This window comes from Telopea speciosissima, chromosome 7 (assembly GCF_018873765.1).
Source record: "Telopea speciosissima isolate NSW1024214 ecotype Mountain lineage chromosome 7, Tspe_v1, whole genome shotgun sequence".
NCBI classification, from domain to species: domain Eukaryota; kingdom Viridiplantae; phylum Streptophyta; class Magnoliopsida; order Proteales; family Proteaceae; genus Telopea; species Telopea speciosissima.
In genome coordinates, this window is record NC_057922.1 from 42,974,158 (window position 1) to 42,991,863 (window position 17,706).

Genomic DNA, 17,706 nt, shown 5'->3' on the forward strand with positions numbered 1-17,706 from the left:
GGAGAAGACTGAAGTGCTATTCCGCTGCGTTCTTCGTCGTCTCCATGGATCCGAAGGAAGGTACGCTCCCTAGAACGAATCTGTCACATATTGGATGTGTTCTTGATCAGTCTATTTGCGATCCTGGGTGGATTTTAATCCTACATGTGGTATCAGAGCGGTTATAGACTTGATTAATGAACCTATATGGATTGATTTGTGGCTTTTGTTCATTATTGTTTTGAATCAATCTGCCGAAAAAAAAATTTATGGGGTTCCCTGTCAAATCCGTTCATTTTCCGGCCACTGTCAGAATTTTCGACCGACGAAAAATGAAACCGACCATATGGGGTTGGAGGTCTTGGCGTCGCGAGCATTTTGGTATGTGGATCGCCGCTGGATGTGCCCTCACGCGCCGGTGGACTTTGGCAAGTGATCTCACTCGCTCGCTGGGTTTTTAAAAAAAAAAAAAAAAAAAAGGATTTTGGCCTTACCCGCGGGTCAACCCGGTACCAGTGACCCTGACCCATATGGGTCAGACCGTTAAGCCCGATCCGCGATCCATTTGGGTCAAACCCGTGACCCATTTGGGTTAACCCGAGGCCAATTCGGGTCGACCCGGTGACCCTTCCGGGTTGACCCCTTAACCAGATTTGTGACCCATCGGGTCGACCCGTTGACCCGTGTATTGACTGTTGCCCGGTCCGGTTCGCGTGGGTGAACCGGCTAGACCGAACCGAATCAAACCGCCGGTTGAACTGCTTGATTGAATCCCGTTTTGATTCTAGAATATTCCTTTTTTTATTTTGGAATCTTTAACCTTGCCAGTTTTTGTACATGCAAACTTTGACTGGCGTTTCTGGGAGCGTCGGAGCTCCGTTTGGGGCGATTCAGGTGTCGTTGGATTTGTCTCAAAATTTCCTACTTTTTGATATGTAATTTGGATATATTTTATACCTCAGGATTTATGAAAAACTGCAAAATAGTGGTTTTTTATTACTTTTCTACCCTTTTGCATGGTTTCTAGAATTTTTTTTAATATTCTGAAATTTTCTACTATGATTATGTGATTTCTGCATGATTCTATATTGTTAGAATGTTCACTTTTATAATCTAGCATTTTTGGTAAATTATGTTTGATTGCTTTTTGGCAATTCAAACCTTTTCAAATGATGTGATTGGCACATGTTGTAATTTTTGGACAATTTATTCTCTTGTCATATAGTTTAAAATTACACACAATATGGTTTATGTGAGTAACATAAAGTATGTCCCTGTATGAGAGAGTTTCATGGATTTGATTAAGTGGTGACCGCCAAAGTGGCACTCTTGATTGGGTTTATGGAATATCGGTCTCATATGGTAATGGGATTTCTCTAGTTCTAATGCAGAGTTATACACCCAAAGGTGGTGATTGTGTATTGGTGCTTAGAGGGTCACACATGCAGCATATGGTTGAGGATTGACTGATCCAAGATGTCTATACACCCAAAGGTGGTAGATTATCGAGGATTAGAATATATTCTCATGGTCGCTGGTGTGTGAGGAGGGTATTGCAACTGCATATCATGAATTCTGCCCAAAGGTGTTTACATGGTGATGCTTGTGAATTCTCCAGAAGGTGTACTTATATGGTTTTTTTTTTTTAAGTTACACATTACTCACATTGTGCTAATAATATACATTGTTTGTTTTCTTTCAGTCACTTTTTCTGTCAATAACAATATGGTTACTATCGAGATTCTTACGGGCACAAACTTCAAGAAATGGAAAGAGGATTTTTTGTTTGCTATGGAGATGGCTGATGTTCATATATCTCTTCATATGGACAAGCCAGCAGACTTAGATGACAGAAGTACTGATGATGATAAGACAGTACATGCTGTATGGACGAAGAGTAATCGTCTCTGTTTGTTGTCCTTGAAGAGGACTATTAAGGAGCATCTGAAAAGTGGTTTCCCTTCTAATTACACTGCTAAGGAGTTGTTGGTTGCAGTGGCACTGAGGTACCGAGTCTCATCTAATGCTGAAATAGGAACCCTTATGCAGGAACTCTTTAACATGACTTATAATGGTTCTGGAGGAGTTAGGGATTATATCATTAGGATGGTTGATTACCAAACTAAACTCAAAGCCCTGAATGTTTCACTTCCTGACACCTGTATTGTCTATCAAGCCTTGAAAACCCTTCCACCTGAATTTGGGATTATCAAGACCAACTATAGATCTGCTGATGAAACCTGGCCCATTAATGACTTGATTTCTAGAGCTGTAGCTGAGGAAGAGAAACTGAAGAAAGACAAAGCCCATGTAGCCTTGTTTGCCTCTAAATCCAGTACCCCAAAAGGTAAGAAGTCCAAATATCCTACCAAGAAGGATGCTCAGGGAAATAACAAAGAGTTCGGTCAGACCAACAATTTGGGTCCGAAGAAAGCCCCTTTCAAGAAAGGAGGTGACCGTTGCTTCTTTTGTAAGAAGAAAGGTCACATAAAGCAGGACTGTGCGAAATACAAAGCTTGGTTAGCCAAACGAGAGAGTACAGGTATTGATTCTTTGGCTTTTGTTTGTGAATCCAACCTATCCGAAGCCCCATCAAGTATGTGGTGGCTACATAGTGGTGCAACTAATCATGTTGCTTTTACCATACAAGGATTTAGAAGCAGGAGAAAACCAAATAAGGATGAGTCAAAGCTCTTCGTGGGGATAATGAACAAGTTGACGTAAAGTTCGTGGGAGATGTCATTTTAATTCTAGATAGTGGTTTTAATTTGATGTTAAAAGACCCTTTTTATATACCTTCTTTTAGATGGAATTTAATTTTTGTTTCTAGTTTGGACATGTGTGGCTACTCCTTTGAAATAAAGAATAATATGGTTGCAATGCTTTTTAATTCGAATAAAGTTGGTTGTTACACTATGTCAAATGGATTGTATAGATTGTGTCTATCTCCCAATGAAATCTATGTCTCTTATAATGTTAAAAAAAATATTTTCAAAAGACCCTTGCCTAAGGAACAGTCTTACACTTTATGGCATAAAAGGCTTGGGCACATCTCTAAAGAGAGAGTAGAAAGGCTGATAAAGTCTGATATCCTGCCTACTCTTGAGGATGAGCCTGAGACTTGTGTAGACTGTTGTAGGGGTAAAATGACCAAGATAAAGAAGAAATTGGCAGTCCGTAGTTCTGACCTGTTGGAGGTCATTCACACTGACATCAGTGGACCCTACTCAGCCACACTGTGTAGAAATTAGTATTTCATCACTTTTATTGATAATTATTCCCGATATGGTTACTTGTACTTAATTAAGGAAAAGTCTGAATCTCTTGAGAAATTCAAGATTTTCAGGACTGAAGTTGAGAAACAGTTAGGGAAAGTCATAAAAATTGTTAGATCTGACCGGGGAGGAGAGTATTATGATAGATATGGCGATGCTGGACAGCTTAAGGGCCCGTTTGCCAAGTACTTGGAGGATTCTGGGATAATACGTCAGTTTACTATGCCTGGGAGTCCTTAGCAAAATGGGGTGGCCGAAAGGAGTAATTGCACCCTTATGGATATGGTAAGGAGTATGGTTAGTAGGACGAATTTACCTGAGTTTTTGTGGGGTGAAGCTTTGAGAACAACCCTTTATATCCTTAACCATGTCCCTTCCAAATCTGTTCCATTGACTCCTTTCGAGTTGTGGACTGGGCGTAAACCTAGCTTGAACCATCTTAGAGTTTGGGGTTGTTCTACAGAAGTGAGGTTGTATAATCCAGCATTGAGCAAGTTGGAATCAAGAACAACTCATTGTTTTTTTGTTTCTATCCAGATCATTCAAAGGGTTATCGTTTTTATAATCCCAGTGGAGGTATAAGAATTGTGGATTCTCAGATAGCTAAGTTTTTGGAGTTCGATGTGGCCGAGAAGAGTAGTACTAGTTCTCAGACTGTACAGGAAAGTAGTGGGGTTCGGACGACCGTATTTTATCCTCTGCCTATTTAGATAGATGCAGAGCCTGTTGCACCAGAGGTTGTACCTATTGAGGTTCAAGAACCTGTCATTGATCATGTTCCTGCTGAAGCTCCTCAGGTTCAGGAGGTGGTTGTGGAGGCTCCACTTAGGAGATTCGTCAGGGAGAGGAGGTCAGCCATATCACCCGACTATGTGGTCTATCTGGGAGAGCATGACTATGACATTGGTCCAATGGTTGATCCAGTTACTTATTCAGACGCTATTTCTGATCCTCAGTCGGATTTATGGATGGAAGCAATGAAAGATGAGATGCAATCGATGAGACTTAATGGTGTTTGGGAGCTTGTTGAGTTACCTAAAGGCTTCAAGCCCATTAAATGTAAATGGGTGTACAAGACCAAGAAGGATTCCGAAGGTAAGATTGAGAGGTTTAAAGCCAGACTGGTAGCCAAGGGATTTACTCAGAAAGAGGGAGTTGACTATAATGAGACTTTCTCACCAGTTTCTTCGAAGGATTCTTTCAGGGTAATTAGGGCATTAGTAGCTCATTTCGACATGGAGTTACACCAGATGGACATGAAGACTGCCTTTCTTAATGGAAGCCTTGATGAGGAGGTCTATATGGCTCAGCCTGAAGGTTTTTCTTTGGATGGTTCAGACCATCTTGTGTGTAGACTCAAGAAGTCTATCTGTGGCCTCAAGCAAGCCTCCAGATAGTGGTACATAAAGTTTGATAGTGTTGTGACTTCATTCAGTTTTGTTGAGAACCACGTAGATTAGTGTATATACTGCAAGGTGAGTGGGAGGAAATTTATCTTCCTGGTACTTTATGTGGATGACATTTTGCTTACAAGTAGTGACGTTGGATTGCTATGTGAGACAAAGCAGTTGTTGTCTAAGGAGTTTGACATGAAGGACCTTGGTGAAGCATCTTTTGTTCTTGGCATTGAGATCCACAGAGATCGTGCACGCCACCTGTTAGGTCTTTCTCAGAGGGGTTACATTGATCGTGTCTTAAAGAGGTTCAGTATGCAGGACTGTAAACCTGGGAATGTTCCAATTCTCAAGGGAGACAAACTGAGCTTATCACAGTGCCCTAAAAATGATGCTGAGAGAGAACAGATGAAGATGGTATCCTATGCTAGTGCACTTGGAAGCATCATGTATGCTCAAGTTTGTACTAGATCAGATTTTGCTTTTGCAACAGGACTTCTAGGCAGATATCAGTCCAACCCTAGTCACGACCACTGGGTTGCTGCCAAGAAGGTTTTGAGGTACTTGAAGAGGACAAGGGATTATATGTTGATCTACAGACGTGTTCAAGACCTGCAGCTAGTAGGGTTTTCAGATTCTGACTTTGCTGGCTGTCAGGATGACAGGAAGTCCACATCAGGTTATATTTTCTTAATGGCAGGAGGGGCAGTGTCTTGGAAAGCACGAAGCAGAGAATGATTACTTCTTCAACTATGCAAGTAGAGTTTGTAGCATGTTATGGGGCAGCTACTCAGACAGTTTGGCTAAGGAATCTCATAAGGGAATTGACAGTGTTTGATTTTGTGGATAGACCTATCCAGTTATATTGTGATAGCAATTCTGCAGTGTTGGTTATCAACAACAATAAAGGTATCACAAGGTCTAAACACATGGAGATCAAATATTTGACCATCAAGGAAAAGGTCAAAGATGGTGACATTACAGTGGAGCACATTGGTATAGATGATATGGTTACTGATCCCCTAACTAAAGGCCTTCACCCTAATGTTTTTGAGAGACACATTGTCAGTATGGGCTTGGGAGCATCTTTAGATGCGGTTGTTTAGTGGGAGTCATTTTATTTTTGCTCTATTGTGTAATAAATTTTGCATATGTGCGTTATCTTTTGATAAATTTTGGTATTCATATATCAATTGTCTGTGGCATGAATTTTCTATTCAATAAAGTGTAGTTTTGTTGACACATGGGTGTTTTACATATTGGCATGTTGTATATGTATTTGTTATAAAGTCTTTGGGTATGTGATAACCTTGAGCAAAGGCTGGGGCATTTGTTTTTTAGCCTTAAGGTATGTCTTATATCACATAAAGTGAAACTCGAGTTGCTAAACATAAGACATACAGGTTCGTTGGAACCATGAAGTTTTCTCTATTGTGTCCTTGGGTCACTTAAGGAAAGAGAATTGGACTGACAAAAGAGATAACACATAAATATAAAATGTTATTCAGTTGCTACACTACCATATTGCATCCATTTCAGTAGAGTTAAGGGCATTCGTGACTATGGATGGTCCTGTGTCGCTTAAAAGATGTAGTTACCACCATGATTCGGTGTTTGAGACTCTATGTGAAGGGATTGATCCTTGAGAATTATCTCTAGACCAACATAAAGGCGAGCGCATGTTTTCAGAAATGTTTTTTGAACAAAACAAAAATTTTGTTTTAACTTGGTTACAATTAATATAACCCAAGCGGGAGAATGTTAGAATATTTTATTTCTTATTCTATATTCATTCCTATTTAGTGGGTTCTATTAATTGTGGCAACTGCCATTTCTAAAGGGTTGGTCTAATAAGGTAGATATGCAATATCTTAGGATTTCCAATATGGGCTGACTAGTGTAGGCTCACAGATCACCGTTAGATCTGTAATGGGAGGATCTATGGTAATCTGTATAAAAGGGAAGCTAGGTCCCTCCTCTAACTTCAATCAACACATTGTAACACCACTCTACTAAAACGGAGACTGAAGGGGTTCTACCATCGAGCCAGTGCTAAAAGGGAGATTAGAGGAGAAGATCCTTGCTTCGGAGAAGACTAAAGTGCTATTCCACTGCGTTCTTCGTCGTCTCCATGGATCCGAAGGAAGGTATGCTCCCTAGAACGAATCTGTCACATATTGGATGTGTTCTTGATCAGTCTATTTGCGATCCTGGGCGGATTTTAATTCTACACTGATATGTCAACACTATTGTCGGAACCAATATCCATAAAAGGCCATCTAAAAGAACCTTGCATCCTATCAAGATGCATGAAGGAAAACTGATTTCGGGAAGTACATAGCTTTAATGAACTTCACCCATAAAGAATCTGGGTTTTCATATAGTCTCCACGCTACCTTGGATGGAAGAGCTTGGTTTTGTAAGATGGGGTCTCGAAACCCAATCCTCCCTTCTCCTTAGACTGACAAAGATGCGTCCAATAGATCGAATGAACTTTGGGTTCCCCATCTTTTCGGCCCTAAAAAAAATCATTGATGTTCTTCCTAATTGAATTATGCAAGGAGCCTGGGAGTGAGAAATGTGATGCGACATTGCTAGACAACGAATATGCTACTAATTTAATAAGAATTTCACAATCCCCATGTGAAAGAAGCTGATTCTTCCATCCTTGCACTCTTTTGCCTATTTTTAAAGGAATGTTCTTAAATACATTTGTCTTAGATACACCAATTTCCTACCGAAAATTAAGACCCCTTATTAGAAAACCTTTTATTTTTTTGGGGTGGGTGGGGGGTGGGAGGAGATAGTTTCCTTCACCACAACAATTCGCCAACCAGTTTGGGTATCTTAGATGGGCGTCGAAAATAGTGGGAAAGGCATTATTGACTTCGTATAGATAAGAGAAAATGCAAATACGACTATAGAAAGCATTATGTACTAATGCAATGCATGTTTGAACTTTGAAATGAGTATACACAAAAAACTTCAGAGATGTTGCAGGGAGTTTCAGTCGTGTAGCCGCAGTGGTTGCTAGAGAATCCACAAATGCTAGTAGGTCCATACATTATTTGCCATCTTGTCTCTATTGAATGCATATACCTATAAATAATCATAATCTAAATTTCTAATATAACTGATTGGTGGGTGTTCTATGGGGAAGACTCACCTAACTTGAGAAAGATAAAAATTAAGGTGCTTTCTTAGACTTGTTCTACTTCCGAATGTGAGCGCAACTAATGTACATTCTCATTGATCCACTCCAAGAGGAGGAACCGATTGGGTCACAAAACAATTAGAGTAGTTGGTATATATGCAATGAAATTAAAATGCAGAACATATGCCAAGGCATGGAGGGTAATAACGATCTAATATAGTTTGCCAATATTTTCCAACTTAACTTAGATGATGAAGAGGATCCCCTATACCAGTGGGTGATGGATCAACGTAACTTTGTCATGAATTAGGTTTGGGGTAGGCCCGACCTTGAGATAGCTAGTTATATGGGTACAAATGTGGACGAATATATGATGTCTCACGAGGGCCATGTGTATTCACAGACACCTCGACCTTTTGAGTCTTAGGCTAGTAGGGATGATTAGTATAACCCCGAGTGGTCACATTCCAGTGGTGGTGGTTATGGGGGGATGCGCGAGAGGTACCATTACCAGCACCAGCAAGAGTCGGAGCTAGAGCCCCTGTGCTTCATAGGCAAGACTCAGATTACTCATGCTACACAGGATGAGGACCACAGTGCACATGCCCCCACATGTGCAAGGTTGCAAGCTACTTGAGAGGCCTGTGTTGATGATTCATACCACCACCTAAGATGGAGGATGATAATATAGAGTCCATGGACATCGGTGATAGGAGCTTGACTGACACTCAGAGGTATGAGTATGGATAGTGGTACGCATGAGGAGTAGTGGCGTGCACTGTCATATGAATATAGTACATAGAGCACCGTAGTCATTATATTGGGTATGGTCAGTTTGGGCAGGTTAGCTCTTCATCATCATTACCCTCTGTCTCTGAGTATAAGGGTCAATCCCGCACTGGGTCAGGTTTTGTGGACAACATCTTCAGATTTCTAGTCCCCCAGTCACACATACTAGTTCTAGTTCCTCAGGCACCATTTAACAATAGAGGCTTTAACTCGAGTTCTACATGAATCAGAGATCCATACCCTAGGATAGGGTACCTCCAGTTTGTTGATGATTCAATTTATATGGCTTATGTCAATGACTATTTAGAGTGATTCATCTACCGTACTATGACATAGCCAGCTTGTGTGGTCCAATTAGCCGCTAACTTGGTTTGACAGTGGCAATTTACTAGTGGATTTGATCTAACCCGACACTCATTTCAATACTATGAGTCCAGGACTTTAGGATGGGCATGTGGGTGACTTGTTGCCTGTATTGTTAACTCCTATATATTTTTTTTTTGGTGAATAACTCCTATATATTTGACTCTTTGTAACAACAATGTTAGATGTATGATTTATGAAATGGTTTATAATTTGATATCTTTTCATTCTTAATGCTTATTTAAGTTGTCTTGGTTGAATTATATGTGTTCTAATACTAAATATTGTATGGAATAGACCATATCAATGTTTATACACAACATAAACTATCAATCTAGGGTCTGAAGTTAAACTACCATTTTAGGTTTGTTTTTAAAAAATTGAGAGTTCCAGTATGTTTTGAGGCCCTAAAATAGGCAGTCTTACAAGTTTCAAGACATAATTTGAACATATGGCCCCTGAAACCCATCATCGAAACTAACAAAAAAATGTACCAAGTTTCGGGCTTGACCAAAACCTCGAACACTGGTCTATTGATAGTTGTACTTAATATCATATACCCAAGTGTCCTAATCGGAACTGATCAATCCAGATCCCGATTTAAGAATTTTAGACCTGCCTTATCTCAACTAAATGGGATTGGTTACATGTATCTTTGTTGCTAAGTAACTTAGTATCATAGACCCATATTGCTTGGTCCTTGCCACTCATCAATTCCTAAAGCTGTTGTAAAAAAGAAGCAACATGACCGATCCTTTAAACTATGCCAGTATTGGTGGACCGTAGATGCTTTGCTAATACAATTTGTGTCATGCTCATTCTTAATTATCCCAAGGTTTGTTAACCAATCCGCTCAAAAGGATGTCAAATGTTCATGGAGGAAAAAGTCCCCATTGTCCATAAAGGTAGCCTTTGCTCTAAGTGGGAATAGGCAGTTTCAGCCCTCTAAAGCTGTGTTTGGAAGGAAAAAAACAAGAAGAAGAAGAAGAAAAATAAAACTGTTAATAAGATGAATTATTATTGTAACAAAAGGTTTATTATTTTTTCAAATATGACAAAACATCCATTCTATCACTTGGACAAATGATGTGTCCATTTCGATCGTTAGAAAGAGAGGTTATGATCTAGATTAGACAAATATCAAATTTCATAATCTAATTCAATCGAACACCTTCTTTTGTATTGACAAACATATTGTATATGTCCATGCATGTGTATCAATACTCTAAACATTACTATGTACTCTCCCAACTCGAGTGAGACTAGGTGGTTTAGATTAAATAAACATAAAAATGAATGATTCAGATTTGTCGTATCATTTTCAAAAAAATAAACAATTAAAAAATCTAAAAAGACACAAACACATTTCACTATTTTCATATTTACTACTATCTTATTATGTTTTTTATTTTATTTCCTTTTTATCATACCAAAAGTTAAAAATAAAATTTCATATATCATGGCTTAAAATTTACATTAGGCTAAAAGACCCATCCACTATAATATGTAGACTATATACCTTAACATGTCAAAGATCAAATCCAACTTAGTTGTCTCAGACATTTATGATGAAAATATGATTTTTCAATTATACTTACCACCCTATCACTTATAACTTTTTGAACCTACATGCAAAATACATCATAGATTTATGAATTTATGAAAAAATTTTAGTCAACCCTTTCTTCACACTAGTACAAACTGCATTCAAATTTTACAATGACAGATTGTTAATTGAAGAAAGACTTTGTGAAACAAACTATGATGCCCCCTCTCAGTTCCTGTATAGAGGATATTTTTCCATGTTAATTTATAGATCATATATTATTCTCATGATGATTGAGTAGCAAGGTTTGTCTAGACCAATACCGTCAAAGAACCAAAAAATAAAAAATAAAAATCAAACTATAGCAAAACTAAGCTCCCCAGACACCCCTTGGATTGAACCAAGTTTGCAAAGGCCATCAAATGTGTCACATGTCAAAACCTTCCACTTTTGGGTAGCTGCTTAGATAAAGTCATGAGAGCCTGTCAAAACATACAAAACAATATGAGAGAAAACAAAACCATTTTAGCTTCAGATTTTGCGGCATAAGAAATAGTTAATCAATTATAGAGGAGAAATGGATTAAAATATATATCTTCTTAAGAGTCAACCCTGATGTATTAGAATTGTCTTCAACTAATTTGTATTCGACTAGTTTGTTATCCATTGGTTTCAAGATTTGAAAAGAACACACTATAGCTTCATCAACACTCAATAAAGTACCCGCATTATCGAATTTCCACTATAGTTTGAAGCTGAAAATTATTGTGACTAATTTTTGTTTCTCAAAGAATTCATACATATCCTCCACTACATGCAGATTAATTTTTTAAATGTTAATGTAAACCTGTTGAAGAAGGGGGGAGACAACCCCTTGTTACCAATGATGCCCATAGCCCCATACACATGTCAGTGCCATATATATGCCCATCAAATGATGATTGTTTTATTGGGAGACTGCCCAACTAGTGTTAAAGGAAAATGAACAAAAGGGGTGGGGGGAGGGAAGATTATAACACTGATGGACTTCAACCTACTTATTGGGATGTAAGGCTTTTGCTAATAGTCCAATTTAAAAGATGAGTTGAAGTTTACTAACCTAATGGCCTTAACATATTAGATCAAGATTATTCCTCTCCAAAAATCCAATAACCCTATCGGCTCCAAACATTTAGGACACACCTCGATCATTCTCACCCCACCCCTCAATATGGGGATCAAGATCAGACCATAACAAATAGCAAAGTAGACCATTATCTAGATTCTTAATAGGCTCCAAAAGGTCATTTATTTAATTCACATTATCCAATTTTAGAGAGAGAGACCCCCCTACATTCAAAGTATCTTTTATCAATGAGTACTGCCAAAGGCAAACAATTAAAGCAGTCAGTGAAAATTTTTCCATAGTTGGACATTAAACCTTCTTTTACACTCATCATAGAAATCATAGATTCTCTTAATTCCCATAGATTCTTTCCTCAAATGAAGAAATTGTTAGGATATGTCACTTTGTAGGCTAGAAACAAACATAGAGTCCCTAAGCTTTGCTTGCCATGATCAACATAATCCCTAAGAAAAAGGTAGTTTGCAGTGGAAGGAAAGCCACCAACATCAAAGTGTCTTAAAAGGTCATAGTATTGTCCATATCTATAATCTATAAAGAAGTCTAAAATATTAGAGAAATCAAGAACATCAATAGAGTGAAAGTGACAACATTGTGCATATCTAGCATTCTACGAGCATTAACTATTGTGGCTGTTGTTAAGCATACCCTCTTCATATTTGCATCTTCCACAAAGCACAATTTAAATCTTTTTTTCTATTCTTTTCGTTGGGGGGGGGGGGGAGGGGTATACAATTGAGTAGTTCTTGTATATTCATGGTTGCTATTAATCAGTCATGTCATATAATTTAGGTTTATCATGAGCATTTCAATAATAAAAAAAATAAAGGGCATACTCAATGCACGAGGTTCCCGCCACTACGGGGTCTGGGGAGGATCATAATGTATGCAGCCTTACCCCTACTTTCGTAAAGAAGTTGTTTCCAGGCTCGAACCCATAACCACTTAGTCACAATGGAATATTTCAATACAATGTTAAAAGAAAAATTATCAAACTATCAAAGGAATAAAGCAAGATGACGACATGATTGTGTAGTCTTTTAAGTCGATGTGAAAATTTTCAGTTAAGATATTTGGCTTCAGCCTCCAGAGATTTATTTTTTATATAATGAATTACACTAATTACATCCCAGAATTTTAAACCTTGAAGGAGAAAATGACATTTTTGTTGGGGGGGGGATTGAAATAACATGCCCCATTCCTCTATGCTCTCTTTTCAAGCATACAGTACTTTTTAGCCTTCTAATATCTTCTCACATTATGTAAGACATAATGCACATCTTCAGTTTTTATCAAGAAGAAACAAGAAAATGAAAGAACCCATCACAATCACTAGTTTGGTCTTCGCAAACATTAGCAACATAACAAAACATAGGTAGATATCTTCAAAGAATTAGATAGTCAGCTAATTTGACAAGAAACAGTCTCAAACATGAATTGTCCCATAAGCATTTTAGTATATTAAATTGACAAACTTACTGTTAGGTCATGGAATTTCTCGCACTGACATAGATGAGAAAAAATCTGTTTACAACCCGTTGGTTGTAGGTTCAAAACTTGGAAATAGCCTCTTCTATATACATTTGTCCCTCCCAAACCCTGTAGTAGCGCGAGCCTCGTGCATTGGGATGTTCTTTTATAAGGAAGAGAAAAAATTTGCTTCCCTGATCACAAAATACAAAAAAATATTTTCATTCGATAGTTGTCAAGACTTCGAGGGGCTTCATTTTGTGAACAAGGGCCCTGATGGAATGTTTTTTAAGTCTTGACAATTAAGCTTGCAATATTGGGATTTTTTCAGTACTCTAATTAAAACCATTAAATGAAAGACATTTTGAACTCCAAAACTTTCACATTTCCCCTTGTCCTCCACCTGAACCCTCTTTTCCATTCATGAAATTTCATAACCATATTTGATTAGGACTTGAATTTTTGCCTACCACCATATGTTGAGCAAATCTTAAAGCTTGAAATTGATTCTCAATCCTTTAGACAAAGATGAATCCCAAGAAGAAATTGATACATTTGTCTAAAAACATTTCAAGTATAATCAGGGGAAGATTCGCATGTTAAAGGTGATCTTCAAATTCACTTAGAAGAGAGTGTGAGAGAAAGAGAAGGGGGAGACTTTTTTTTTTTTTTTTTGGGTAAAAGGGGGAGGCTAAAATAAGGAAAATTTATTCATTGTTCTTAAACAAAGGAAACATAAAAAATAGAAAATTGCAAGAGATACCATAATAAAAACTTAAATAGTAGAAAAATTGCTATATCAAATGAAGAGTATCTACTCTAGACTTCTTCCCACAGAACAATGAAAATGTTGAGAAGCATTCTATACAGAATGATTGAACAATGTAAACAAATTTCTATGAAAAGTTGACATGGTGGAGCACCATTTCAATCATTTGATCAAGTTAAAACACATCCCATTTGGTCCATATCATTGGATGGGTTGTCACAAAATACACCAACTGCAGTTCATAATCACTACCCTAATCATCAATGTAGAAGCAACCAACTGGACATCATATGTTAAGAGTGGCTCATTCTTTCTTATTTGACAAAATCCATTTATTTAATTACCCAAAACTTAGGCCCTTACATCGACGTCCAAATTCAGTCCTAGCCATCCAACTAATGTTGTCTCTACATATAAAAACGTCAAACTAGAAGAATGAAATATGTATCGGTAGCAATTCAAGAACAACTAGATGAAGTCAATATTCTCTAGAGAACAAATGGCAACAATACACTTAAATAATTTGCCAATAATATCCCCTCCACTACTAGGTCATAGTACATTTGTCTACAATACACATCCTACCTACAAAATGAACAATCGATTAATTGGCGAAATCTATTTTATTTCTCTGTCAAAGAGAACATGCACTGTCAATATGTCACTATTGGACATGTACTAAAACTAGCCACAAAAGATCGTGATGGTCGTTCGTGGACATAGAACTTTAAACCTCGGTTGTCTATGAGTTATGAATTAGATTACTTTTATTTGCTATTTGAGCGCATCATCCATCTCTGTTCATAAAAGATCGATGACAACAGATTTAGACAATTCTTTAAGTCAAACCATCTAATTTCATGGTTTTTTCATTTAGGTCCTTTTTTATGTCACTATCTTGGGATTTTTACATATTTTTTATCAAGTACATTAGGTTTACAAATTTATGCCAATAAAAATCAAATCCTAATCTTGACCTTGAAAGATTCCTTCAATTTGATGTTGCTTTCAGCTCATTGATCTTCAAGTCACGGAAGACTACCCTCACCAGTTCTTCATTAAATCAACAAGGTTTGTTCTTTCCTCAACTGTACCTCTTCAACAGCTTGGGTTCCATCAATCTCTTAGCACATTAGCATAAATTATATAAATATATTAGTAAATCCAAACACACATCACACAATAGTTTTTATATAAAAAAACACTTTACATATAAATGTAACATTTTAGCTCTAGCATAGGAAATAACTATATAATTGTTTTAGGAGTTTGAAATGATGTAGAGTAGTTAATAATGCATGCATTTTTATGTAACAATGTAAAAAATAAGAAGAAAGCAACACAATGAGGGTGCAGGTGGAGATAAAGCCTAGAGGTATGGATAACCAATATAGGAAACAATAAGAAAAATTCATAGTGCAAGTATTATAATAAGGTGCTAAATTCATAGTGCAAGTATATATTGTAATAAGGTACTAAATTCTAAAGGGACCACTAGACTAAAGTGGCATTTAGTTGTTGGGTGCAAGGAAGTGGCCAAATGCACCCAAATTCCTTATGAGGTACACCAAGCCATGGCTAAACACTTGAAGGGAGGAAGACTAATGTTGAAAACAAAAAGGCACAAGATGAGTTTGATGATGAAGTGTTTGAGAAATACCATAGGTTGTTTCTGATGACTCTGGTAGTGTTTACAAGTATGAGGATTCGAGACACTGGTAGAGTGGAGACTGTTCCAGCAAGCTAGGGCAGAGAGCTAACTCTTACATCAAATGGAGAGGGTTAGGTTTGAAGCAGAGGTGGCTTTGGATCTAAGTAGCTGGATCAGATACAAGCAGGCCATGGCTAAACACTTGAAGGGAGGAAGGCACAAGATGAGTTTGATGATGAAGTGTTAGATAAATACCTATAGGCTATCTCTGATGACTATGGCAATGTTTACAAGCATGAGGATTTTGGGACACTGGTAGAGTGGAGACTGCTAGTCACGCCCCCATCCTGATGTAAGATATTTTGCTACAATAGGGGGTGACTGGGACAACACGTGTCATCCCAACACCTACCAGGATCATAGATACAGTGTCCCGAGCCACAGTCCACCCTCTCATCACCTTTTGATAACAGAAAGGAACGTACCAAATGGAATAAACCATTCCAAATACAGAGATAGCGGAAGCGAAATTAAATTAAATCATATGAAATTATAGAGCATCGATTCTCTAATGATAACACATAGTACAGTTTCAATATTTATAACCATTCACTACTCTCCTTATAAATAAACATACAGTTTATAGATGATTGTGGAATGAAGACAAAAATTTAAATAATAAATAATTGCCCCAAAAGCATCAATCTTGGGTGTACATCTACATCCAAGTCACAGCCACCGGCTCCACTTGATTAGCATCCAATGGTGCTCATCAAGAGTGGTACCTCCTGGATATCAACTAAAAAGGGGTTGCACAACGGGGTTAGCTACACTAGCTAAAGAGAGAGCAAAGGGGAATGCACGTACATCACACAATCAATATCAAGCAGAATGATGCATGCCAATGTTAGATTCATTTTCCACCTAGCACACAGATTCTTTCGGTAAAGTATATACTACTGTGATAACTCAGGAGACACTGAGGGACACTTATACTATCGCCCCAATGAATCCTCAATTAGCACGAAGGGACCTATGCTGGTAGAATCCGGCCATCATGACCATCCAGTGGCACACCCTGATAGTCATCACTACCCCTGTCCTAGCCTCTCCCACCTCCACAGACCACAGGTGTTCAGACTATCCAACACATAAACCCCTGTTGGGAAGGGTCGTAGCATAAGGGAACAAGCATCCTAGCCGTAGGTATAGTACATGCAAATCCTATCATCCCGAGAGGTATTCCGGGTGCATCAACGTCTCATTCCATCTAGTACCCGGGTACCAGCATGGCACGACACATACAGATCAGGATGGCATATAACAGTTTTCATAATTAAATAAAGTGAGGTTCCGATACCGGCGCACCCGACATCGTAGTCCGATACAATGGTGAGCATACTATCACATTCATAACAACTCACATATGAGATAAAAGATGCAATGCGCACAATGCTTATATTTATATAATATCATGCTTAAGATTTGCATATTATAATATTCAAACCCAACAAAATCACCCAGAACCCACTCACAATAATTCGGATGTCGTTCGATGTGTTTGGTATGAACTGCCTTGATATATGCTCTCTCGCTCTGGTTAGGTAGCCTAGGGGTACGTGAAACATAAAGTTAGAAAGTATGGATGGGTCCCAAGAGGAGCCCCAAGTGTTATAGACAAGTAATTCTAAACATAAAATCTTTAAGTCAATCTGACTCCCAGCCTTCTTCTTGAGATCTAACAGTCTCATGGGCTAGGGGAGGGTGTCCTAAACCTTCCCAATGGCATAATGTCTCATATCATTCATTGGTCTTGGGAGATCCTATAGATTGGTCTCTCCTTAGGATTTTTTCATTTCTAGGTTGAGGTCTCAACTCCCTTAGGACAGCAAGGGGTTTCGAAGGTATCAAGGGTAGACCTTGGCACCCCGATAGGTCAATTAATTAATACATTTAGGGGGCACTTTAGGTAGTAATTAACCTCTAATAAGGTTTACTAAGTCTTACACAAGCAGCCACAATGTGGGCGAGGTCATCGAATTAAAGTCATGTTCCTAAGTTGCTGTCAAAATATATCAACTGGGTTTGGGCCCACTTTTTAGGATCTTTTATTTGGATTGGGTTCACGGTTCTTTCATAGAAAATGTACCCCTTTGAGTCTATTTTACAACGCAACTTGAATCGTATCGATAC

At 38.1% G+C, this 17,706-nt stretch overlaps 1 pseudogene; it reads right to left on the bottom strand.

The window, feature by feature from the left end:
* Positions 1-11,624: 11,624 nt before the first annotated feature.
* Positions 11,625-12,381, bottom strand: LOC122668592 (annotated as a pseudogene).
* Positions 12,382-17,706: the final 5,325 nt, after the last annotated feature.